The 26,402-nt window shown below is 53.6% G+C and overlaps 1 long non-coding RNA gene across 1 annotated transcript; it reads left to right on the plus strand.

The window, feature by feature from the left end:
• LOC137534248 (uncharacterized) lies at nt 1-26,398 on the plus strand. Its single transcript, XR_011024344.1, has 5 exons — nt 1-49; nt 25,592-25,724; nt 25,853-25,929; nt 26,039-26,136; nt 26,257-26,398. It is a non-coding gene; the product is annotated as an uncharacterized lncRNA (long non-coding RNA).
• Nucleotides 26,399-26,402: the final 4 nt, after the last annotated feature.

Raw genomic sequence — 26,402 nt, forward strand, 5'->3', positions numbered from 1 at the left:
GCGGAGACGTTGCAGTGCACGAGGAGTAGTGGAGGTATGGCTGGAAGAGGTAATTATGTGATTTTGTTTTTATATATTGAGCAGAGCAGAGGTCAGGGTGCACATACTTTGTTACAGAGGAGGTCTTGGCACACCTGTCACTATTCTGATCATCCCCCTTGAAGTAATAGCTATACAAGAGACTTTGATATCACTGTTGAATACCCGGATAGCTCAGGGTGACCCAGAACCACTAGGAAAGTGTAGGGGGCTAAAAGAGACTAAAAAGCCCTCCTACTGAAAAGCAGCGCTGAGTGTAATTTGCCTTTTGGAAAACAGAATGTATTTGTGATAATTTAGCTTTGAGTGAGCAGCACTCCTGAATATGCAAATCAGCTCTTTATGCCCCTGAAGCCAGGCTCCCATCCAGAGCCGCTGGTGTATGGCTAGCCAAGCCAGGCTCCCATCCATAACTGCTGGTGTATAGCTAGCCAAGCCAGGCTCCCATCCATAACTGCTGGTGTATAGCTAGCCAAGCCAGGCTCCCATCCATAACTGCTGGTGTATAGCTAGCCAAGCCAGGCTCCCATCCATAACTGCTGGTGTATAGCTAGCCAAGCCAGGCTCCCATCCATAACTGCTGGTGTATAGCTAGCCAAGCCAGGCTCCCATCCATAACTGCTGATGTATAGCTAGCCAAGCCAGGCTCCCATCCAGAGCCGCTGGTGTATAGCTAGCCAAGCCAGGCTCCCATCCAGAGCCGCTGGTGTATAGCTAACCATGCCAGGCTCCCATCCAGAGCCGCTGGTGTATGGCTAGCCAAGCCAGGCTCCCATCCATAACTGCTGGTGTATAGCTAGCCAAGCCAGGCTCCCATCCATAACTGCTGATGTATAGCTAGCCAAGCCAGGCTCCCATCCAGAGCTGCTGGTGTATAGCTAGCCAAGCCAGGATCCCATCCAGAGCCGCTGGTGTATAGCTAACCATGCCAGGCTCCCATCCAGAGCCGCTGGTGTATGGCTAGCCAAGCCAGGCTCCCATCCATAACTGCTGGTGTATAGCTAGCCAAGCCAGGCTCCCATCCATAACTGCTGGTGTATAGCTAGCCAAGCCAGGCTCCCATCCATAACTGCTGGTGTATAGCTAGCCAAGCCAGGCTCCCATCCATAACTGCTGATGTATAGCTAGCCAAGCCAGGCTCCCATCCATAACTGCTGATGTATAGCTAGCCAAGCCAGGCTCCCATCCAGAGCCGCTGGTGTATAGCTAGCCAAGCCAGGCTCCCATCCAGAGCCGCTGGTGTGTAGCTGGCCAAGCCAGGCTCCCATCAATAACTGCTGGTGTATAGCTAGCCAAGCCAGGCTCCCATCCATAACTGCTGGTGTATAGCTAGCCAAGCCAGGCTCCCATCCATAGCTGCTGGTGTATAGCTAGCCAAGCCAGGCTCCCATCCATAACTGCTGGTGTATGGCTAGCCAAGCCAGGCTCCCATCCATAACTGCTGGTGTATGGCTAGCCAAGCCAGGCTCCCATCCATAACTGCTGGTGTATAGCTAGCCAAGCCAGGCTCCCATCCATAACTGCTGGTGTATAGCTAGCCAAGCCAGGCTCCCATCCATAACTGCTGGTGTATAGCTAGCCAAGCCAGGCTCCCATCCATAACTGCTGGTGTATGGCTAGCCAAGCCAGGCTCCCATCCATAACTGCTGGTGTATAGCTAGCCAAGCCAGGCTCCCATCCATAACCGCTGGTGTATGGCTAGCCAAGCCAGGCTCCCATCCATAACTGCTGGTGTATGGCTAGCCAAGCCAGGCTCCCATCCATAACTGCTGGTGTATGGCTAGCCAAGCCAGGCTCCCATCCATAACTGCTGGTGTATAGCAAGCCAAGCCATGCTCCCATCCATAACTGCTGATGTATAGCTAGCCAAGCCAGGCTCCCATCCATAACTTCTGGTGTATAGCTAGCCAAATCACAAACACTGGTCCACATGACAGCCCAGGGGCCCCAGGTCTCTCTCACTCACTGGGGCCTCCAAACCACCATGCGACACCTAGAGGGAAGTGCGGGCAAGCCCTGGACCTCTCACCTCCAGGGAACTCACCCCACCACCTCTAAACTGAATGCCAACTGCAACAAACACAATTGCTAACTTCCAGTCAGAGCAATATCCTGCCTCTATCTGGCCAGCAGACGCTAGTCAGCCAATCAGGTGCACTGTCATACACCCTTTGCCTGCTGTACCATACCTAGCAGGAATTACATAGATTAGCATTCAGGTGGGAGGCTTTGGTTGGACGCAATCGTGAATTGCGTCGTTTACAGGGACGCCCCGTGTAGGCACATCTCCCACACGGTCCCCTCCCTAACCACTCACCTGTCAACCGCATCCTAGAAGCTGCAAAAAATAAATTTAAAATCACAAACACTGGTCCACATGACAGCCCAGGGGCCCCAGGTCTCTCTCACTCACTGGGGCCCCCAAACCACCATGCGACACCTAGAGGGAAGTGCGGGCAAGCCCTGGACCTCTCACCTCCAGGGAACTCACCCCACCACCTCTAAACTGAATGCCAACTGCAACAAACACAATTGCTAACTTCCAGTCAGAGCAATATCCTGCCTCTATCTGGCCAGCAGACGCTAGTCAGCCAATCAGGTGCACTGTCATACACCCTTTGCCTGCTGTACCATACCTAGCAGGAATTACATAGATTAGCATTCAGGTGGGAGGCTTTGGTTGGACGCAATCGTGAATTGCGTCGTTTACAGGGACGCCCCGTGTAGGCACATCTCCCACACGGTCCCCTCCCTAACCACTCACCTGTCAACCGCATCCTAGAAGCTGCAAAAAATAAATTTAAAATCACAAACACTGGTCCACATGACAGCCCAGGGGCCCCAGGTCTCTCTCACTCACTGGGGCCCCCAAACCACCATGCGACACCTAGAGGGAAGTGCGGGCAAGCCCTGGACCTCTCACCTCCAGGGAACTCACCCCACCACCTCTAAACTGAATGCCAACTGCAACAAACACAATTGCTAACTGTTTGTTTGTGTTTGTTGCAGTATAGCTAGCCAAGCCAGGTTCCCATCCAGAGCCGTTGGTTATAGCTAGCCGAGCCAGGCTCCCATCCATAACTGCTGGTGTATTGCTAGCCAAGCCAGGCTCCCATCCATAACTGCTGGTGTATTGCTAGCCAAGCCAGGCTCCCATCCATAACTGCTGGTGTATAGCTAGCCAAGCCAGGCTCCCATCCTTAACTTCTGGTGTATAGCTAGCCAAGCCAGGTTCCCATCCAGAGCCATTGGTTATAGCTAGCCAAGCCAGGCTCCCATCCATAACTGCTGGTGTATAGCTAGCCAAGCCAGGCTCCCATCCATAACTGCTGGTGTATAGCTAGCCAAGCCAGGCTCCCATCCAGAGCCACTGGTGTATAGCCAGCCAAGCCAGGCTCCCATCCATAACTGCTGGTGTATAGCTAGCCAAGCCAGGCTCCCATTCATAACTGCTGTTGTATAGCTAGCCAAGCCAGGCTCCCATCCATAACTGCTGTTGTATAGCTAGCCAAGCCAGGCTCCCATCCATAACTGCTGTTGTATAGCTAGCCAGGCTCCCATCCATAACTTCTGGTGTATAGCTAGCCAAGCCAGGTTCCCATCCAGAGCCGCTGGTGGACAGCTAGCCAAGCCAGGCTCCCATCCATAACTGCTGGTGTATAGCTAGCCAAGCCAGGCTCCCATCCATAACTGCTGGTGTATAGCTAGCCAAGCCAGGCTCCCATCCATAACTGCTGGTGTATAGCTAGCCAAGCCAGGCTCCCATCCATAACTTCTGGTGTATAGCTAGTCAAGCCAGGTTCCCATCCAGAGCCGTTCATTATAGCTAGCCAAGCCAGGCTCCCATCCATAACTGCTGGTATATAGCTAGCCAAGCCAGGCTCCCATCCATAACTGCTGGTGTATAGCTAGCCAAGCCAGGCTCCCATCCATAACTGCTGGTGTATAGCTAGCCAAGCCAGGTTCCCATCTATAACTGCTGGTGTATAGCTAGCCAAGCCAGGCTCCCATCCATAACTTCTGATGTATAGCTAGCCAAGCCAGGTTCCCATCCAGAGCCGTTGGCTATAGCTAACCAAGCCAGGCTCTCATCCATAACTGCTGGTGTATAGCTAGCCAAGCCAGGCTCCCATCTATAACTGCTGGTGTATAGCTAGCCAAGCCAGGCTCCCATCTATAACTGCTGGTGTATAGCTAGCCTAGCCTGGCTCCCATCTATAACTGCTGGTGTATAGCTAGCCAAGCCAGGCTCCCATCCAGAGCCGCTGGTGTATAGCTAACCAAGCCAGGCTCCCATCCATAACTGCTGGTGTATAGTTAGCCAAGCCAGGCTCCCACCAAGAACCGCTGGTGTATAGCTAGCCAAGCCAGGATCCCATTCATAACTGCTGGTGTATAGCTAGCCAAGCCAGGCTCCCATCTATAACTGCTGGTATATAACTAGCCAAGCCAGGCTCTTATCCATAACTGCTGGTGTATAGCTAGCCAAGCCAGGCTCCCATCCAGAGCTGCTGGTGTGTAGCTAGCCAAGCCAGGCTCCCATCCATAACTGCTGGTGTATAGCTAGCCAAGCCAGGCTCCCATCCATAACTGCTGATGTATAGCTAGCCAAGCTCCCATCCATAACTACTGGTTTGTAGCTAGCCAAGCCAGGCTCCCATCCAGAGCCGCTGGTGTATAGCTAGCCAAGCCAGGCTCCCATCCAGAGCCGCTGGTGTATAGCTAGCCAAGCCAGGCTCCCATCCATAACTGCTGGTGTATAGCTAGCCAAGCCAGGCTCCCATCTATAACTGCTAGTGTATAGCTAGCCAAGCCAGGCTCCCATCTATAACTGCTGGTGTATAGCTAGCCAAGCCAGGCTCCCATCCAGAGCCGCTGGTGTATAGCTAGCCAAGCCAGGCTCCCATCCAGAGCCGCAGGTGTATAGCTAGCCAAGCCAGGCTCCCATCCAGAGCCGCTGGTGTGTAGCTAGCCAAGCCAGGCTTCCATCCAGAGCCGCTGGTGTATAGCTAGCCAAGCCAGGCTCCCATCCAGAGCCGCTGGTGTATAGCTAGCCAAGCCAGGCTCCCATCTATAACTGCTGGTGTATAGCTAGCCTAGCCAGGCTCCCATCTATAACTGCTGGTGTATAGCTAGCCAAGCCAGGCTCCCATCCAGAGCCGCTGGTGTATAGCTAGCCAAGCCAGGCTCCCATCCAGAGCCGCTGGTGTGTAGCTAGCCAAGCCAGGCTCCCATCCTGAGCTGCTGGTGTATAGCTAGACAAGCCAGGCTCCCATCCTTAATGCTGGTGTATAGTTAGCCAAGCCAGGCTCCCATCTATAACTGCTGGTGTATAGCTAGCCAAGCCAGGCTCCCATCCAGAGCCGCTGGTGTATAGCTAGCCAAGCCAGGCTCCCATCCAGAGCAACTGGTATATAGCTAGCCAAGCCAGACTCCCATCCAGAGCCGCTGGTGTGTAGCTAGCCAAGCCAGGCTCCCATCCAAAGCTGCTGGTGTGTAGCTAGCCAAGCCAGGCTCCCATCCAGAGCCGCTGTTGTGTAGCTAGCCAACCCAGGCTCCCATCCAGAGCCGCTGGTGTATAGCTAGCCAAGCCAGGCTACCATCCATAACTGCTGGTGTATAGCTAGCCAAGCCAGGCTCCCATCCATAGCCACTGGTTTATAGCTAGCCAAGCCAGGCTCCTATCCAGAGCTGCTGGCGTATAGCTAGCCAAGCCAGGCTCCCATCCAGAGCTGCTGGTGTATAGCTAGCCAAGCCAGGCTCCCATCAATAACTGCTGGTGTATAGCTAGCCAAGCCAGGCTCCCATCCATAACTGCTGGTGTATAGCTATCCAAGCCAGGCTCCCATCCAGAGCCGCTTTGTATAGCTAGCCAAGCCAGGCTCCTATCCAGAGCCGCTGGTGTATAGCTAGCCAAGCCAGGCTCCCATCCAGAGCCGCTGGTGTATAGCTAGCCAAGCCTTGCTCCCATCCAGAGCTGCTGGTGTATAGCTAGCCAAGCCAGGCTCCCATCCAGAGCCGCTGGTGTATAGCTAGCCAAGCCAGGCTCCCATCCAGAGCTGCTGGTGTGTAGCTAGCCAAGCCAGGCTCCCACCCAGAGCCGCTGGTGTATAGCTAGCCAAGCCAGGCTACCATCCATAACTGCTGGTGTATAGCTAGCCAAGCCAGGTTCTTATCTAAAACTACACAGTGTAAATAATCTCCAGAGCTCAAACCAAAACAATCCAAGTCACTTCTGTGTTGGTATCTGGCACGCAGAGCCGCTCTCCAATAGAGTAGAAACAAGCAAAAAACTAAAACAGATAGAGCGCTCCATAGTGTATTACCAGATAAAAAGTTTAATATGCGCAAGTAACATTCCAACTTACAAGATTAAAAGAACAATGTCGCATATATCAAAGCCAAGAGTTGATCCCTCACTTCTGCATGGTGGAGACTACCAGCAGCGTGGCGTCCGGTGTACGGGAGTTCCACTCACAGACGGGGGGCGTGTCCTGGGTTACGGCATGCCTCTAGCATGATGACGCGTTTCGGCATCACTGACTTCGTCAGGCTCCCATCCAGAGCTGCTGGTGTATAGCTAGACAAGCCAGGCTCCCATCCAGAGCCGCTGGTGTATAGCTAGCCAAGCCAGGCTCCGATCCAGAGCCGCTGGTGTATAGCTAGCCAAGCTAGGCTCCCATCCAGAGCCGCTGGTATATAGCTAGCCAAGCCAGGCTCCCATCCAGAGCCGCTGGTGTGTAGCTAGCCAAGCCAGGCTCCCATCCAGAGCCGCTGGTGTGTAGCTAGCCAAGCCAGGCTCCCATCCAGAAGTGCTGGTGTGTAGCTAGCCAAGCCAGGCTCCCATCCAGAGCCGCTGGTGTATAGCTAGCCAAGCCAGGCTACCATCCATAACTGCTGGTGTATAGCTAGCCAAGCCAGGCTCCCATCCATAACTGCTGGTGTATAGCTAGCCAAGCCAGGCTCCCATTCATAACTGCTGGTGTATAGCAAGCCAAGCCAGGCTCCCATCCATAACTTCTGATGTATAGCTAGCCAAGCCAGGTTCCCATCCAGAGCCGTTGGTTATAGCTAACCATGCCAGGCTCTCATCCATAACTGCTGGTGTATAGCTAGCCAAGGCAGGCTCCCATCTATAACTGCTGGTGTATAGCTAGCCAAGCCAGGCTCCCATCCAAAGCCGCTGGTGTATAGTTAGCCAAGCCAGGCTCCTATCCAAAGCCGCTGGTTTATAGCTAGCCAATCCAGGCTCCCATCCAGAGCCGCTGGTGTATAGCTAACCAAGCCAGGCTCCCATCCATAACTGCTGGTGTATAGTTAGCCAAGCCAGGCTCCCATCAAGAGCCGCTGGGGTATAGCTAGCCAAGCCAGGATCCCATTCATAACTACTGGTGTATAGCTAGCCAAGCCAGGCTCCCATCTATAACTGCTGGTATATAGATAGCCAAGCCAGGCTCTTATCCATAACTGCTGGTGTATAGCTAGCCAAGCCAGGCTCCCATCCAGAGCTGCTGGTGTGTAGCTAGCCTTTACAGGCTCCCATCCATAACTGCTGGTGTATAGCTAGCCAAGCCAGGCTCCCATCCATAACTGCTGATGTATAGCTAGCCAAGCTCCCATCCATAACTACTGGTTTGTAGCTAGCCAAGCCAGGCTCCCATCCAGAGCCGCTGGTGTATAGCTAGCCAAGCCAGGCTCCCATCCAGAGCCGCTGGTGTATAGCTAGCCCAGCCAGGCTCCCATTCATAGCTGTTGGTGTATAGCTAGCCAAGCCAGGCTCCCATCCATAACTGCTGGTGTATAGCTAGCCAAGCCAGGCTCCCATCTATAACTGCTGGTGTATAGCTAGCCAAGCCAGGCTCCCATCTATAACTGCTGGTGTATAGCTAGCCAAGCCAGGCTCCCATCCAGAGCCGCTGGTGTATAGCTAGCCAAGCCAGGCTCCCATCCAGAGCCGCAGGTGTATAGCTAGCCAAGCCAGGCTCCCATCCAGAGCCGCTGGTGTGTAGCTAGCCATGCCAGGCTCCCATCCAGAGCCGCTGGTGTATAGCTAGCCAAGCCAGGCTCCCATCCAGAGCCGCTGGTGTATAGCTAGCCAAGCCAGGCTCCCATCTATAACTGCTGGTGTATAGCTAGCCTAGCCAGGCTCCCATCTATAACTGCTGGTGTATAGCTAGCCAAGCCAGGTTCCCATCCAGAGCCGCTGGTATATAGCTAACCAAGCCAGGCTCCCATCCAGAGCCGCTGGTGTGTAGCTAGCCAAGCCAGGCTTCCATCCAGAGCTTCTGGTGTATAGCTAGCCAAGCCAGGCTCCCATCCATAACTGCTGGTGTGTAGCTAGCCAAGCCAGGCTCCCATCTATAACTGCTGGTGTATAGCTAGCCAAGCCAGGCTCCCATCCAGAGCCGCTGGTGTATAGCTAGCCAAGCCAGGCTCCCATCCAGAGCCGCTGGTGTATAGCTAGCCAAGCCAGGCTCCCATCCAGAGCAACTGGTATATAGCTAGCCAAGCCAGACTCCCATCCAGAGCTGCTGGTGTGTAGCTAGCCAAGCCAGGCTCCCATCCAGAGCTGCTGGTGTGTAGCTAGCCAAGCCAGGCTCCCATCCAGAACCGCTGTTGTATAGCTAGCCAACCCAGACTCCCATCCAGAGCCGCTGGTGTATAGCTAGCCAAGCCAGGCTACCATCCATAACTGCTGGTGTATAGCTAGCCAAGCCAGGCTCCCATCCATAACTTCTGATGTATAGCTAGCCAAGCCAGGTTCCCATCCAGAGCCGTTGGTTTTAGCTAACCATGCCAGGCTCTCATCCATAACTGCTGGTGTATAGCTGGCCAAGCCAGGCTCCCATCTATAACTGCTGGTGTATAGCTAGCCAAGCCAGGCTCCCATCCAAAGCCGCTGGTGTATTGTTAGCCAAGCCAGGCTCCCATCCAAAGCCGCTGGTTTATAGCTAGCCAAGCCAGGCTCCCATCCAGAGCCGCTGGTGTATAGCTAACCAAGCCAGGCTCCCATCCATAACTGCTGGTGTATAGTTAGCCAAGCCAGGCTCCCATCCAGAGCCGCTGGTGTATAGCTAGCCAAGCCAGGATCCCATTCATAACTGCTGGTGTATAGCTAGCCAAGCCAGGCTCCCATCTATAACTGCTGGTATATAGATAGCCAAGCCAGGCTCTTATCCATAACTGCTGGTGTATAGCTAGCCAAGCCAGGCTCCCATCCAGAGCTGCTGGTGTGTAGCTAGCCAAGCTCCCATCCATAACTACTGGTTTGTAGCTAGCCAAGCCAGGCTCCCATCCAGAGCCGCTGGTGTATAGCTAGCCAAGCCAGGCTCCCATCCAGAGCCGCTGGTGTATAGCTAGCCAAGCCAGGCTCCCATTCATAGCTGCTGGTGTATAGCTAGCCAAGCCAGGCTCCCATCCATAACTGCTGGTGTATAGCTAGCCAAGCCAGGCTCCCATCTATAACTGCTGGTGTATAGCTAGCCAAGCCAGGCTCCCATCCAGAGCCTTTGATGTATAGCTAGCCAAGCCAGGCTCCCATCCAGAGCCGCAGGTGTATAGCTAGCCAAGCCACGCTCCCATCCAGAGCCGCTGGTGTGTAGCTAGCCAAGCCAGGCTCCCATCCAGAGCCGCTAGTGTATAGCTAGCCAAGCCAGGCTCCCATCCAGAGCCGCTGGTGTATAGCTAGCCAAGCCAGGCTCCCATCTATAACTGCTGGTGTATAGCTAGCCTAGCCAGGCTCCCATCTATAACTGCTGGTGTATAGCGAGCCAAGCCAGGCTCCCATCCAGAGCCGCTGGTGTATAGCTAGCCAAGCCAGGCTCCCATCCAGAGCTGCTGGTGTGTAGCTAGCCAAGCCAGGCTCCCATCCAGAGCTGCTGGTGTATAGCTAGCCAAGCCAGGCTCCCATCCATAACTGCTGGTGTATAACTAGCCAAGCCAGGCTCCCATCTATAACTGCTGGTGTATAGCTAGCCAAGCCAGGCACCCATCCAGAGCCGCTGGTGTATAGCTAGCCAAGCCAGGCTTCCATCCATAACTGCTGGTGTATAGCTAGACAAGCCAGGATCCCATCCATAACTGCTGGTGTATAGCTAGCCAAGCCAGGCTCCCATCCATAACTGCTGGTGTATAGCTAGCCAAGCCAGGCTCCCATCCAGAGCCGCTGGTGTATAGCTAGCCAAGCCAGGCTCCGATCCAGAGCCGCTGGTGTATAGCTAGCCAAGCTAGGCTCCCATCCACAGCCGCTGGTATACAGCTAGCCAAGCCAGGCTCCCATCCAGAGCCGCTGGTGTGTAGCTAGCCAAGCCAGACTCCCATGCAGAAGTGCTGGTGTGTAGCTAGCCAAGCCAGGCTCCCATCCAGAGCCGCTGGTGTGTAGCTAGCCAAGCCAGGCTCCCATCCAGAGCCGCTGGTGTATAGCTAGCCAAGCCAGGCTACCATCCATAACTGCTGGTGTATAGCTAGCCAAGCCAGGCTCCCATCCATAACTGCTGGTGTATAGTTAGCCAAGCCAGGCTCCCATCAAGAGCCGCTGGTGTATAGCTAGCCAAGCCAGGCTCCCATTCATAACTGCTGGTGTATAGCTAGCCAAGCCAGGCTCCCATCTATAACTGCTGGTATATAGCTAGCCAAACCAGGCTCTTATCCATAACTGCTGGTGTATAGCTAGCCAAGCCAGGCTCCCATCCAGAGCTGCTGGTGTGTAGCTAGCCAAGACAGGCTCCCATCCATAACTGCTGGTGTATAGCTAGACAAGCCAGGATCCCATCCATAACTGCTGGTGTATAGCTAGCCAAGCCAGGCTCCCATCCATAACTGCTGATGTATAGCTAGCCAAGCTCCCATCCATAACTACTGGTGTGTAGCTAGCCAAGCCAGGCTCCCATCCAGAGCCGCTGGTGTATAGCTAGCCAAGCCAGGCTCCCATTCATAGCTGCTGGTGTATAGCTAGCCAAGCCAGGCTCCCATCCATAACTGCTGGTGTATAGCTAGCCAAGCCAGGCTCCCATCTATAACTGCTGGTGTATAGCTAGCCAAGCCAGGCTCCCATCCAGAGCCGCTGGTGTATAGCTAGCCAAGCCAGGCTCCCATCCAGAGCCGCAGGTGTATAGCTAGCCAGGCTCCCATCCAGAGCCGCTGGTGTGTAGCTAGCCAAGCCAGGCTCCCATCCAGAGCCGCTGGTGTATAGCTAGCCAAGCCAGGCTCACATCCAGAGCCGCTGCTGTGTAGCTAGCCAAGCCAGGCTCCATCCAGAGCCGCTGGTGTGTAGCTAGCCAAGCCAGGCTCCCATCCATAACTGCTGGTTTATAGCTAGCCTAGCCAGGCTCCCATCTATAACTGTTGGTGTATAGCTAGCCAAGCCAGGCTCCCATCCAGAGCCGCTGGTGTATAGCTAGCCAAGCCAGGCTCCCATCCAGAGCCGCTGGTGTGTAGCTAGCCAAGCCAGGCTCCCATCCAGAGCTGCTGGTGTATAGCTAGCCAAGCCAGGCTCCCATCCAGAGCAACTGGTATATAGCTAGCTAAGCCAGACTCCCATCCAGAGCCGCTGGTGTGTAGCTCGCCAAGCCAGGCTCCCATTCAGAGCCGCTGGTGTGTAGCTAGCCAAGCCAGGCTCCCATCCAGAGCCGCTGGTGTGTAGCTAGCCAAGCCAGGCTCCCATCCAGAGCCGCTGGTGTGTAGCTAGCCAAGCCAGGCTCCCATCCAGAGCCGCTGGTGTGTAGCTAGCCAAGCCAGGCTCCCATCCAGAGCCGCTGTTGTGTAGCTAGCCAACCCAGGCTCCCATCCAGAGCCGCTGGTGTATAGCTAGCCAAGCCAGGCTAGCATCCATAACTGCTGGTGTATAGCTAGCCAAGCCAGGCTCCCATCCAGAGCTGCTGGTGTATAGCTAGCCAAGCCAGGCTCCCATCCATAACTGCTGGTGTATAGCTAGCCAAGCCAGGCTCCCATCCAGAGCCGCTGGTGTATAGCTAGCCAAGCCAGGCTCCTATCCAGAGCCACTGATGGGTCACAAGCTGTATGAGCAATCCAGCTGAGGCAAGGCACCGGCAAAGTGTTTCAAGTAGCTTGCTACTTGATTTGCTGCTTATCCAGCATCCTCTTTCTTTGTGTACCATCCATAACTGCTGGTGTATAGCTAGCCAAGCCAGGCTCCCATCCATAGCCCCTGGTGTATAGCTAGCCAAGCCAGGCTCCTATCCAGAGCTGCTGGCTTATAGCTAGCCAAGCCAGGCTCCCATCCAGAGCTGCTGGTGTATAGCTAGCCAAGCCAGGCTCCCATCAATAACTGCTGGTGTATAGCTAGCCAAGCCAGGCTCCCATCCATAACTGCTGGTGTATAGCTAGCCAAGCCAGGCTCCCATCCAAAACCGCTTTGTATAGCTAGCCAAGCCAGGCTCCTATCCAGAGCCGCTGGTGTATAGCTAGCCAAGCCATGCTCCCATCCAGAGCCGCTGGTGTATAGCTAGCCAAGCCATGCTCCCATCCAGAGCCGCTGGTGTATAGCTAGCCAAGCCAGGCTCCCATCCAGAGCCGCTGGTGTATAGCTAGCCAAGCCAGGCTCCCATCCAGAGCTGCTGGTGTGTAGCTAGCCAAGCCAGGCTCCCACCCAGAGCCGCTGGTGTATAGCTAGCCAAGCCAGGCTCCCATTCATAGCTGCTGGTGTATAGCTAGCCAAGCCAGGCTCCCACCCAGAGCTGCTGGTGTATAGCTAGCCAAGCCAGGCTACCATCCATAACTGCTGGTGTATAGCTAGCCAAGCCAGGTTCTTATCTAAAACTACACAGTGTAAATAATGTCCAGAGCTCAAACCAAAACAATCCAAGTCACTTCTGTGTTGGTATCTGGCACGCAGAGCCGCTCTCCAATAGAGTAGAAACAAGTAAAAAACTAAAACAGATAGAGCGCTCCATAGTGTATTACCAGATAAAAAGTTCAATATGCGCAAGTAAAATTCATACTTACAAGATTAAAAGAACAATGTCGCATATATCAAAGCCAAGAGTTGATCCCTCACTTCTGCATGGTGGAGACTGCCAGCAGCGTGGCGTCCGGTGTACGGGAGTTCCACTCACAGGCGGGGGGCGTGTCCTGGGTTACGGCATGCCTCTAGCGTGATGACGCGTTTCGGCATCACTGACTTCGTCAGGCTCCCATCCAGAGCTGCTGGTGTATAGCTAGACAAGCCAGGCTCCCATCCAGAGCTGCTGGTGTATAGCTAGACAAGCCAGGCTCCCATCCAGAGCCGCTGGTGTGTAGCTAGACAAGCCAGGCTCCCATCCAGAGCCACTGGTGTATAGCTAGCCAAGCCAGGCTCCCATCCAGAGCCGCTGGTGTGTAGCTAGCCAAGCCAGGCTCCCATCTATAACTGCTGGTGTATAGCTAGCCTAGCCAGGCTCCCATCTATAACTGCTGGTGTATAGCTAGCCAAGCCAGGCTCCCATCCAGAGCCGCTGGTGTATAGCTAGCCAAGCCAGGCTTCCATCCAGAGCCGCTGGCGTATAGCTAGCCAAGCCAGGCTTCCATCCAGAGCCGCTGGCGTATAGCTAGCCAAGCCAGGCTCCCATCCAGAGCCACTGGTATATAGCTAGCCAAGCCAGGCTCCCATCCAGAGCCGCTGGTGTGTAGCTAGCCAAGCCAGGCTCCCACCCAGAGCCGCTGGTGTGTAGCTAGCCAAGCCAGGCTCCCATCCAGAGCCGCTGGTGTGTAGCTAGCCAAGCTAGGCTACCATCCATAACTGCTGGTGTATAGCTAGCCAAGCCAGGCTACCATCCATAACTGCTGGTGTATAGCTAGCTAAGCCAGGCTCCTATCCAGAGCTGCTGGTGTATAGCTATCCAAGCCATAACTGCTGGTGTATAGCTAGCCAAGCCATGCTCCTATCCAGAGCTGCTGGTGTATAGCTAGCCAAGCCAGGCTCCCATCCAGAGCCGCTGGTGTATAGCTAGCCAAGCCAGGCTCCCATCCAGAGCAACTGGTATATAGCTAGCTAAGCCAGACTCCCATCCAGAGCCGCTGGTGTGTAGCTAGCCAAGCCAGGCTCCCATTCAGAGCCGCTGGTGTGTAGCTAGCCAAGCCAGGCTCCCATCCAGAGCCGCTGGTGTGTAGCTAGCCAAGCCAGGCTCCCATCCAGAGCCGCTGGTGTGTAGCTAGCCAAGCCAGGCTCCCATCCAGAGCCGCTGGTGTGTAGCTAGCCAAGCCAGGCTCCCATCCAGAGCCGCTGGTGTGTAGCTAGCCAAGCCAGGCTCCCATCCAGAGCCGCTGTTGTGTAGCTAGCCAACCCAGGCTCCCATCCAGAGCCGCTGGTGTATAGCTAGCCAAGCCAGGCTAGCATCCATAACTGCTGGTGTATAGCTAGCCAAGCCAGGCTCCCATCCAGAGCTGCTGGTGTATAGCTAGCCAAGCCAGGCTCCCATCCATAACTGCTGGTGTATAGCTAGCCAAGCCAGGCTCCCATCCAGAGCCGCTGGTGTATAGCTAGCCAAGCCAGGCTCCTATCCAGAGCCACTGATGGGTCACAAGCTGTATGAGCAATCCAGCTGAGGCAAGGCACCGGCAAAGTGTTTCAAGTAGCTTGCTACTTGATTTGCTGCTTATCCAGCATCCTCTTTCTTTGTGTACCATCCATAACTGCTGGTGTATAGCTAGCCAAGCCAGGCTCCCATCCATAGCCCCTGGTGTATAGCTAGCCAAGCCAGGCTCCTATCCAGAGCTGCTGGCTTATAGCTAGCCAAGCCAGGCTCCCATCCAGAGCTGCTGGTGTATAGCTAGCCAAGCCAGGCTCCCATCCATAACTGCTGGTGTATAGCTAGCCAAGCCAGGCTCCCATCCAAAACCGCTTTGTATAGCTAGCCAAGCCAGGCTCCTATCCAGAGCCGCTGGTGTATAGCTAGCCAAGCCATGCTCCCATCCAGAGCCGCTGGTGTATAGCTAGCCAAGCCAGGCTCCCATCCAGAGCCGCTGGTGTATAGCTAGCCAAGCCAGGCTCCCATCCAGAGCTGCTGGTGTGTAGCTAGCCAAGCCAGGCTCCCACCCAGAGCCGCTGGTGTATAGCTAGCCAAGCCAGGCTCCCATTCATAGCTGCTGGTGTATAGCTAGCCAAGCCAGGCTCCCACCCAGAGCTGCTGGTGTATAGCTAGCCAAGCCAGGCTACCATCCATAACTGCTGGTGTATAGCTAGCCAAGCCAGGTTCTTATCTAAAACTACACAGTGTAAATAATGTCCAGAGCTCAAACCAAAACAATCCAAGTCACTTCTGTGTTGGTATCTGGCACGCAGAGCCGCTCTCCAATAGAGTAGAAACAAGTAAAAAACTAAAACAGATAGAGTGCTCCATAGTGTATTACCAGATAAAAAGTTAAATATGCGCAAGTAAAATTCATACTTACAAGATTAAAAGAACAATGTCGCATATATCAAAGCCAAGAGTTGATCCCTCACTTCTGCATGGTGGAGACTGCCAGCAGCGTGGCGTCCGGTGTACGGGAGTTCCACTCACAGGCGGGGGGCGTGTCCTGGGTTACGGCATGCCTCTAGCGTGATGACGCGTTTCGGCATCACTGACTTCGTCAGGCTCCCATCCAGAGCTGCTGGTGTATAGCTAGACAAGCCAGGCTCCCATCCAGAGCTGCTGGTGTATAGCTAGACAAGCCAGGCTCCCATCCAGAGCCGCTGGTGTGTAGCTAGACAAGCCAGGCTCCCATCCAGAGCCACTGTTGTATAGCTAGCCAAGCCAGGCTCCCATCCAGAGCCGCTGGTGTGTAGCTAGCCAAGCCAGGCTCCCATCTATAACTGCTGGTGTATAGCTAGCCTAGCCAGGCTCCCATCTATAACTGCTGGTGTATAGCTAGCCAAGCCAGGCTCCCATCCAGAGCCGCTGGTGTATAGCTAGCCAAGCCAGGCTTCCATCCAGAGCCGCTGGCGTATAGCTAGCCAAGCCAGGCTCCCATCCAGAGCCACTGGTATATAGCTAGCCAAGCCAGGCTCCCATCCAGAGCCGCTGGTGTGTAGCTAGCCAAGCCAGGCTCCCACCCAGAGCCGCTGGTGTGTAGCTAGCCAAGCCAGGCTCCCATCCAGAGCCGCTGGTGTGTAGCTAGCCAAGCTAGGCTACCATCCATAACTGCTGGTGTATAGCTAGCCAAGCCAGGCTACCATCCATAACTGCTGGTGTATAGCTAGCTAAGCCAGGCTCCTATCCAGAGCTGCTGGTGTATAGCTATCCAAGCCATAACTGCTGGTGTATAGCTAGCCAAGCCATGCTCCTATCCAGAGCTGCTGGTGTATAGCTAGCCAAGCCAGGCTCCCATCCAGAGCCGCTGGTGTATAGCTAGCCAAGCCAGGCTCCCATCCAGAGCAACTGGTAAATAGCTAGCTAAGCCAGACTCCCATCCAGAGCCGCTGGTGTGTAGCTAGCCAAGCCAGGCTCCCATTCAGAGCCGCTGGTGTGTAGCTAGCCAAGCCAGGCTCCCATCCAGAGCCGCTGGTGTGTAGCTAGCCAAGCCAGGCTCCCATCCAGAGCCGCTGGTGTGTAGCTAGCCAAGCCAGGCTCCCATCCAGAGCCGCTGGTGTGTAGCTAGCCAAGCCAGGCTCCCATCCAGAGCCGCTGTTGTGTAGCTAGCCAACCCAGGCTCCCATCCAGAGCCGCTGGTGTATAGCTAGCCAAGCCAGGCTAGCATCCATAACTGCTGGTGTATAGCTAGCCAAGCCAGGCTCCCATCCAGAGCTGCTGGTGTATAGCTAGCCAAGCCAGGCTCCCATCCATAACTGCTGGTGTATAGCTAGCCAAGCCAGGCTCCCATCCAGAGCCGCTGGTGTATAGCTAGCCAAGCCAGGCTCCCATCCATAACTGCTGGTGTATAGCTAGCCAAGCCAGGCTCCCATCCATAACTGCTGGTGTATAGTTAGCCAAGCCAGGCTCCCATCAAGAGCCGCTGGTGTATAGCTAGCCAAGCCAGGCTCCCATTCATAACTGCTGGTGTATAGCTAGCCAAGCCAGGCTCCCATCTATAACTGCTGGTATATAGCTAGCCAAACCAGGCTCTTATCCATAACTGCTGGTGTATAGCTAGCCAAGCCAGGCTCCCATCCAGAGCTGCTGGTGTGTAGCTAGCCAAGACAGGCTCCCATCCATAACTGCTGGTGTATAGCTAGACAAGCCAGGATCCCATCCATAACTGCTGGTGTATAGCTAGCCAAGCCAGGCTCCCATCCATAACTGCTGATGTATAGCTAGCCAAGCTCCCATCCATAACTACTGGTGTGTAGCTAGCCAAGCCAGGCTCCCATCCAGAGCCGCTGGTGTATAGCTAGCCAAGCCAGGCTCCCATTCATAGCTGCTGGTGTATAGCTAGCCAAGCCAGGCTCCCATCCATAACTGCTGGTGTATAGCTAGCCAAGCCAGGCTCCCATCTATAACTGCTGGTGTATAGCTAGCCAAGCCAGGCTCCCATCCAGAGCCGCTGGTGTATAGCTAGCCAAGCCAGGCTCCCATCCAGAGCCGCAGGTGTATAGCTAGCCAAGCCAGGCTCCCATCCAGAGCCGCTGGTGTGTAGCTAGCCAAGCCAGGCTCCCATCCAGAGCCGCTGGTGTATAGCTAGCCAAGCCAGGCTCACATCCAGAGCCGCTGCTGTGTAGCTAGCCAAGCCAGGCTCCATCCAGAGCCGCTGGTGTGTAGCTAGCCAAGCCAGGCTCCCATCCATAACTGCTGGTTTATAGCTAGCCTAGCCAGGCTCCCATCTATAACTGTTGGTGTATAGCTAGCCAAGCCAGGCTCCCATCCAGAGCCGCTGGTGTATAGCTAGCCAAGCCAGGCTCCCATCCAGAGCCGCTGGTGTGTAGCTAGCCAAGCCAGGCTCCCATCCAGAGCTGCTGGTGTATAGCTAGCCAAGCCAGGCTCCCATCCAGAGCAACTGGTATATAGCTAGCTAAGCCAGACTCCCATCCAGAGCCGCTGGTGTGTAGCTCGCCAAGCCAGGCTCCCATTCAGAGCCGCTGGTGTGTAGCTAGCCAAGCCAGGCTCCCATCCAGAGCCGCTGGTGTGTAGCTAGCCAAGCCAGGCTCCCATCCAGAGCCGCTGGTGTGTAGCTAGCCAAGCCAGGCTCCCATCCAGAGCCGCTGGTGTGTAGCTAGCCAAGCCAGGCTCCCATCCAGAGCCGCTGTTGTGTAGCTAGCCAACCCAGGCTCCCATCCAGAGCCGCTGGTGTATAGCTAGCCAAGCCAGGCTAGCATCCATAACTGCTGGTGTATAGCTAGCCAAGCCAGGCTCCCATCCAGAGCTGCTGGTGTATAGCTAGCCAAGCCAGGCTCCCATCCATAACTGCTGGTGTATAGCTAGCCAAGCCAGGCTCCCATCCAGAGCCGCTGGTGTATAGCTAGCCAAGCCAGGCTCCTATCCAGAGCCACTGATGGGTCACAAGCTGTATGAGCAATCCAGCTGAGGCAAGGCACCGGCAAAGTGTTTCAAGTAGCTTGCTACTTGATTTGCTGCTTATCCAGCATCCTCTTTCTTTGTGTACCATCCATAACTGCTGGTGTATAGCTAGCCAAGCCAGGCTCCCATCCATAGCCCCTGGTGTATAGCTAGCCAAGCCAGGCTCCTATCCAGAGCTGCTGGCTTATAGCTAGCCAAGCCAGGCTCCCATCCAGAGCTGCTGGTGTATAGCTAGCCAAGCCAGGCTCCCATCAATAACTGCTGGTGTATAGCTAGCCAAGCCAGGCTCCCATCCATAACTGCTGGTGTATAGCTAGCCAAGCCAGGCTCCCATCCAAAACCGCTTTGTATAGCTAGCCAAGCCAGGCTCCTATCCAGAGCCGCTGGTGTATAGCTAGCCAAGCCATGCTCCCATCCAGAGCCGCTGGTGTATAGCTAGCCAAGCCAGGCTCCCATCCAGAGCCGCTGGTGTATAGCTAGCCAAGCCAGGCTCCCATCCAGAGCTGCTGGTGTGTAGCTAGCCAAGCCAGGCTCCCACCCAGAGCCGCTGGTGTATAGCTAGCCAAGCCAGGCTCCCATTCATAGCTGCTGGTGTATAGCTAGCCAAGCCAGGCTCCCACCCAGAGCTGCTGGTGTATAGCTAGCCAAGCCAGGCTACCATCCATAACTGCTGGTGTATAGCTAGCCAAGCCAGGTTCTTATCTAAAACTACACAGTGTAAATAATGTCCAGAGCTCAAACCAAAACAATCCAAGTCACTTCTGTGTTGGTATCTGGCACGCAGAGCCGCTCTCCAATAGAGTAGAAACAAGTAAAAAACTAAAACAGATAGAGCGCTCCATAGTGTATTACCAGATAAAAAGTTCAATATGCGCAAGTAAAATTCATACTTACAAGATTAAAAGAACAATGTCGCATATATCAAAGCCAAGAGTTGATCCCTCACTTCTGCATGGTGGAGACTGCCAGCAGCGTGGCGTCCGGTGTACGGGAGTTCCACTCACAGGCGGGGGGCGTGTCCTGGGTTACGGCATGCCTCTAGCGTGATGACGCGTTTCGGCATCACTGACTTCGTCAGGCTCCCATCCAGAGCTGCTGGTGTATAGCTAGACAAGCCAGGCTCCCATCCAGAGCTGCTGGTGTATAGCTAGACAAGCCAGGCTCCCATCCAGAGCCGCTGGTGTGTAGCTAGACAAGCCAGGCTCCCATCCAGAGCCACTGGTGTATAGCTAGCCAAGCCAGGCTCCCATCCAGAGCCGCTGGTGTGTAGCTAGCCAAGCCAGGCTCCCATCTATAACTGCTGGTGTATAGCTAGCCTAGCCAGGCTCCCATCTATAACTGCTGGTGTATAGCTAGCCAAGCCAGGCTCCCATCCAGAGCCGCTGGTGTATAGCTAGCCAAGCCAGGCTTCCATCCAGAGCCGCTGGCGTATAGCTAGCCAAGCCAGGCTCCCATCCAGAGCCACTGGTATATAGCTAGCCAAGCCAGGCTCCCATCCAGAGCCGCTGGTGTGTAGCTAGCCAAGCCAGGCTCCCACCCAGAGCCGCTGGTGTGTAGCTAGCCAAGCCAGGCTCCCATCCAGAGCCGCTGGTGTGTAGCTAGCCAAGCTAGGCTACCATCCATAACTGCTGGTGTATAGCTAGCCAAGCCAGGCTACCATCCATAACTGCTGGTGTATAGCTAGCTAAGCCAGGCTCCTATCCAGAGCTGCTGGTGTATAGCTATCCAAGCCATAACTGCTGGTGTATAGCTAGCCAAGCCATGCTCCTATCCAGAGCTGCTGGTGTATAGCTAGCCAAGCCAGGCTCCCATCCAGAGCCGCTGGTGTATAGCTAGCCAAGCCAGGCTCCCATCCAGAGCAACTGGTATATAGCTAGCTAAGCCAGACTCCCATCCAGAGCCGCTGGTGTGTAGCTAGCCAAGCCAGGCTCCCATTCAGAGCCGCTGGTGTGTAGCTAGCCAAGCCAGGCTCCCATCCAGAGCCGCTGGTGTGTAGCTAGGCAAGCCAGGCTCCCATCCAGAGCCGCTGGTGTGTAGCTAGCCAAGCCAGGCTCCCATCCAGAGCCGCTGGTGTGTAGCTAGCCAAGCCAGGCTCCCATCCAGAGCCGCTGTTGTGTAGCTAGCCAACCCAGGCTCCCATCCAGAGCCGCTGGTGTATAGCTAGCCAAGCCAGGCTAGCATCCATAACTGCTGGTGTATAGCTAGCCAAGCCAGGCTCCCATCCAGAGCTGCTGGTGTATAGCTAGCCAAGCCAGGCTCCCATCCATAACTGCTGGTGTATAGCTAGCCAAGCCAGGCTCCCATCCAGAGCCGCTGGTGTATAGCTAGCCAAGCCAGGCTCCTATCCAGAGCCACTGATGGGTCACAAGCTGTATGAGCAATCCAGCTGAGGCAAGGCACCGGCAAAGTGTTTCAAGTAGCTTGCTACTTGATTTGCTGCTTATCCAGCATCCTCTTTCTTTGTGTACCATCCATAACTGCTGGTGTATAGCTAGCCAAGCCAGGCTCCCATCCATAGCCCCTGGTGTATAGCTAGCCAAGCCAGGCTCCTATCCAGAGCTGCTGGCTTATAGCTAGCCAAGCCAGGCTCCCATCCAGAGCTGCTGGTGTATAGCTAGCCAAGCCAGGCTCCCATCCATAACTGCTGGTGTATAGCTAGCCAAGCCAGGCTCCCATCCAAAACCGCTTTGTATAGCTAGCCAAGCCAGGCTCCTATCCAGAGCCGCTGGTGTATAGCTAGCCAAGCCATGCTCCCATCCAGAGCCGCTGGTGTATAGCTAGCCAAGCCAGGCTCCCATCCAGAGCCGCTGGTGTATAGCTAGCCAAGCCAGGCTCCCATCCAGAGCTGCTGGTGTGTAGCTAGCCAAGCCAGGCTCCCACCCAGAGCCGCTGGTGTATAGCTAGCCAAGCCAGGCTCCCATTCATAGCTGCTGGTGTATAGCTAGCCAAGCCAGGCTCCCACCCAGAGCTGCTGGTGTATAGCTAGCCAAGCCAGGCTACCATCCATAACTGCTGGTGTATAGCTAGCCAAGCCAGGTTCTTATCTAAAACTACACAGTGTAAATAATGTCCAGAGCTCAAACCAAAACAATCCAAGTCACTTCTGTGTTGGTATCTGGCACGCAGAGCCGCTCTCCAATAGAGTAGAAACAAGTAAAAAACTAAAACAGATAGAGTGCTCCATAGTGTATTACCAGATAAAAAGTTTAATATGCGCAAGTAAAATTCATACTTACAAGATTAAAAGAACAATGTCGCATATATCAAAGCCAAGAGTTGATCCCTCACTTCTGCATGGTGGAGACTGCCAGCAGCGTGGCGTCCGGTGTACGGGAGTTCCACTCACAGGCGGGGGGCGTGTCCTGGGTTACGGCATGCCTCTAGCGTGATGACGCGTTTCGGCATCACTGACTTCGTCAGGCTCCCATCCAGAGCTGCTGGTGTATAGCTAGACAAGCCAGGCTCCCATCCAGAGCTGCTGGTGTATAGCTAGACAAGCCAGGCTCCCATCCAGAGCCGCTGGTGTGTAGCTAGACAAGCCAGGCTCCCATCCAGAGCCACTGGTGTATAGCTAGCCAAGCCAGGCTCCCATCCAGAGCCGCTGGTGTGTAGCTAGCCAAGCCAGGCTCCCATCTATAACTGCTGGTGTATAGCTAGCCTAGCCAGGCTCCCATCCAGAGCCGCTGGTGTATAGCTAGCCAAGCCAGGCTTCCATCCAGAGCCGCTGGTGTATAGCTAGCCAAGCCAGGCTTCCATCCAGAGCCGCTGGTGTATAGCTAGCCAAGCCAGGCTCCCATCCAGAGCCGCTGGTGTGTAGCTAGCCAAGCCAGGCTCCCATCCAGAGCCGCTGGTGTGTAGCTAGCCAAGCCAGGCTCCCATTCAGAGCCGCTGGTGTGTAGCTAGCCAAGCCAGGCTCCCATCCAGAGCCACTGGTATATAGCTAGCCAAGCCAGGCTCCCATCCAGAGCCGCTGGTGTGTAGCTAGCCAAGCCAGGCTCCCATCCAGAGCCGCTGGTGTGTAGCTAGCCAAGCTAGGCTACCATCCATAACTGCTGGTGTATAGCTAGCCAAGCCAGGCTACCATCCATAACTGCTGGTGTATAGCTAGCTAAGCCAGGCTCCTATCCAGAGCTGCTGGTGTATAGCTATCCAAGCCATAACTGCTGGTGTATAGCTAGCCAAGCCATGCTCCTATCCAGAGCTGCTGGTGTATAGCTAGCCAAGCCAGGCTCCCATCCAGAGCCACTGGTGTATAGCTAGCCAAGTCAGGCTCCCATCCCGAGCTGCTGGTGTGTAGCTAGCCAAGCCAGGCTCCCATCCAGAGCTGCTGGTGTATAGCTAGCCAAGCCAGGCTCCCATCCATAACTGCTGGTGTATAGCTAGCCAAGCCAGGCTCCCATCCAGAGCTGCTGGTGTATAGCTAGACAAGCCAGGCTCCCATCCTGAACTGCTGGTGTATAGCTAGCCAAGCCAGATTTTGTTTGCAACTTCTAAGCTTTATTAAGGCAGGTTTTGCTTTGGCAATGCTAAATGTATTTGGTCCTGCCAATAAAGCTTTTTTGGATTTGGAAAACAATAAACACCCAGTCGTACAGTATAACTGGTGTGAAAGCTTGGTTTACAATAACAATGTAATATAAAACCATACAAACAATACTACATAAACTTACTGCAGTTGGAGATATGATAACCAGAGCTTTCAAATACTGAGCAGAAGAAAAACCCAGTAATGATCAAAGAAGACACCCACCGCCAGTAAATCCTCCCAGATAGTGTTTGTTGTTATTTATTGAGCATAGCAGAGGTCGGGGCCGGACATACTTTGTTACAGGAGGAAGTCATAGTACACCTGTCACTATCCTGATCATCCCCCTTGCAGTAATTGCCATGCAAGAGACTTTTATATAACTGCTTTGACTTGTTTGCCAGTTTTCTAGTGGCTTCCCTACATGTACCATAGAGTATGGCTGGCATCTCACCTACTTAGTAATAATTCACACCACAGAGCGAATGCAATATGCCCATCCAGTATAGCCAAGTGCCCCCCCCCCTCCCCTCGTGTCCTCCAGCGTTGCTGTTATCCTCCAGTATGTAATGTTCCCCCCCCCCCCCACCCCAGTAATGGCATTTATTTCCCAGTAAAGCCATGTCCACCACCCTGTGTCCCCAGCATTGCCATTATCCTCCAGTATATAATGTTCCCCATGTCCCCCTGTGTCCCCCAGCAACTATCTCCCTGTATGTAATGTCCCCTGCCAGTGCCGTAACTTAGGAGCTCTGGGCCCTTGTGTGAGTTTTACATTGGGCCTCCTCAAGTACTCAGAGTTCCCCAAACCTGTCCTCAAGGCCCACCAACAGTCCATGTTTTGTGGAAATCCACAGGAGTAGTTAATCAGCTCTGCTGAGACACAAATTACCCCACCTGTGCATGTTCGTGGTTTCCTGCAAAACATGCACTGTTGGTGGGCCTTGAGGACAGGGTTGGGGAACTAGGCTATATACAATTGATATGGAGCACCAAAACCTGCCAAGGATAACTGGAGTGATATAGGGGTGTAAGCAGGGGGATGGACAGTCTATTAATGGTTACAACTAATTTACATTATGTAAATAATGTAATAAAAAAGTGCTTCATTTTTACAATAATTATGTATAAATGATTTAGTCAGTGTTTGCCCATTGTAAAATCTTTCCTCTCCCTGATTTACATTGTGACATTTATCACATGGTGACATTTTTACTGTTGACACGTGATTTAGCTGCTGCATGCTTTTTGGCAGTTGGAAACAGCTGTAAACAGCTATTTCCCACAATGCAACAAGGTTCACTGACAGGAAACTGCCAGGAGTACCACAGTCCTCAGAGTTTCTTGTGGGAGGGGTTTCGCCACAATATCAGGCATACAGCGCCTTCTGATGGTCTGTTTGTGAAAAGGAACAGATTTCTCATGTAAAAGGGGATATCAGCTACTGATTGGGATAAAGTTCAAATCTTGGTCGGAGTTTCTCTTTAAAGCACATATAGAGACTATCATTACCAGCTTAGCACCAAAAAAGAGCTAATAAAGTAATTGAAGGAGAGCTCCTCTGGTCGAGGGGCTCTGGTGTGGTCACGACCTCTCCATCCCTTATTGCTACACCACTGTCCCCCTCCCCAGTAATGTAATTTTTTTCACAGTATAGCCATGTCCTCCTGTGTCCCCTAGCATAGCCATTATCCTCCAGTATGTAATGTCCCCCACCCCAGTAATGCCATCTCTTTCCCAGTATAGCCGTGACCCCCAGCATTGCCATTATCCTCCAGTATGTAATGCCCCCCCCAGTAATGCCATCTCTTTCCCAGTATAGCCATGTCCCCCAGCATTGCCATTATCCTCCAGTATGTAATGTCCCCCCACCCTAGTAATGCCATTTCTCCCCCAGTATAGCCATGTCCCCCAGCATTGCCATTATCCTCCAGTATGTAATGCCCCCCCCCCCCCAGTAATGCCATTTTTTCCCCAGTATAGCCATGCCCCCCCCCCCCCCGTGTCCCCCAGCATTGCCATTATCCTCCAGTATGTAATGTACCCCACCCCAGTAATCCAGTAATGCCATTTTTTCCCCAATATAGCTATGTCCCCCTTCCATGTCCCCCAGCATTGACATTATCCTCCAATATGTAATGGCCCCACCCTAGTAATGCCATTTTTTCCCAGTGTAGCCATGTCCTCCTTATGTCCCCCAGTATAGCCATTATCCTCCAATATGTAATTTCTCCCACCCCAGTAGTGCAATTTCTTTTACAGTATGGCCATGTCCTCCCTGTGTACCCCAGCAGCATTGCCATTATGCTCCAGTATGTAATGTCCCCCACCCCAGCAATGCCATTTCTTTCTCAGTATAGCCATGTCTCCTCCCCACCCCCCACCCCCATGTCCCCCAGCATTGCCATTACCCTCCAGTATGTAATGTCCCCCACCCCAGTAATGCAATTTCTTTCTCAGTATAGCCATGTTCCTGTGTCCCTCAGTATTGCCTCTATCCTCCAGTATGTGCACAGGTAGCTATAAACAAACTTTTTATGCTTTCCGGTGATAATCTGGGAGGTCATTTGACATTACTGTTTTTTTTTTTTCTAAACAGTTTTCCTTTAGTGAAGTCTGGTGATCATTTGACCATCACTGTGCCCCCAACTCATCCCTTGATATCTAAGAGACAGAACAAGAAGAAGATTCTGGAAATCACTAGGAAATTGATGCAGCTGCTGGCAGGAGAGGTGAGCAGTGCTGGTAATTATAGGATATTATCCAGTAATAGCAAGGGGTGTGTCTGGGTGGTGACTGTTTCATTGTAATTGTCAGGTCCCTATACTGTTTCAGGATGTCACTGTATTTCTACCTTCAGGAGTGGCAGTATATAGAAGGGCACAAGGACCTACAAGGATGCCATGATGGAGAATCGGCCGCCCCTCACATCACCGGGTAAGAGGATACTTTCATTTCTTGTAAATAAAAGAGACTTTCCATCCCCCCCCCATCATCTGATAAACCCATATAGACAAGGTAATCAGTCAGTGTGTGTTTTCTACAGATGTATCCAGCAACAGAAAACCACCAGAGAGATGTACAGGTCCTCTTTATTCTCGTGATTGTGCACAAGAAAATCACACCACTCTCCACCATTATCAAGTAGGTGGTACTCAGGGTCCCCAGAGACACCAAACTACTGTATGTGACATTGTTTCTTCCTTCGTATGCTGTTATCTGTGTTCACATTCTAAGTTATCTCTCACCTCATTGTGCACTTAGGGTGGAGAACACATACATGGAAGTGCTGAGGTTAAAGAGTAAGAAGAAGAAAGATATGTGAAGAGTGATCAGCAGTCTATGGAGGAGGGAGACATGATGGGGACAATTAAAGAGGAAGAAGAAGAGACATATGTAAGGAATGATCA

The sequence above is a fragment of the Hyperolius riggenbachi genome, chromosome 10 (assembly GCF_040937935.1).
Source record: "Hyperolius riggenbachi isolate aHypRig1 chromosome 10, aHypRig1.pri, whole genome shotgun sequence".
Taxonomy (NCBI): Eukaryota; Metazoa; Chordata; class Amphibia; order Anura; family Hyperoliidae; genus Hyperolius; species Hyperolius riggenbachi.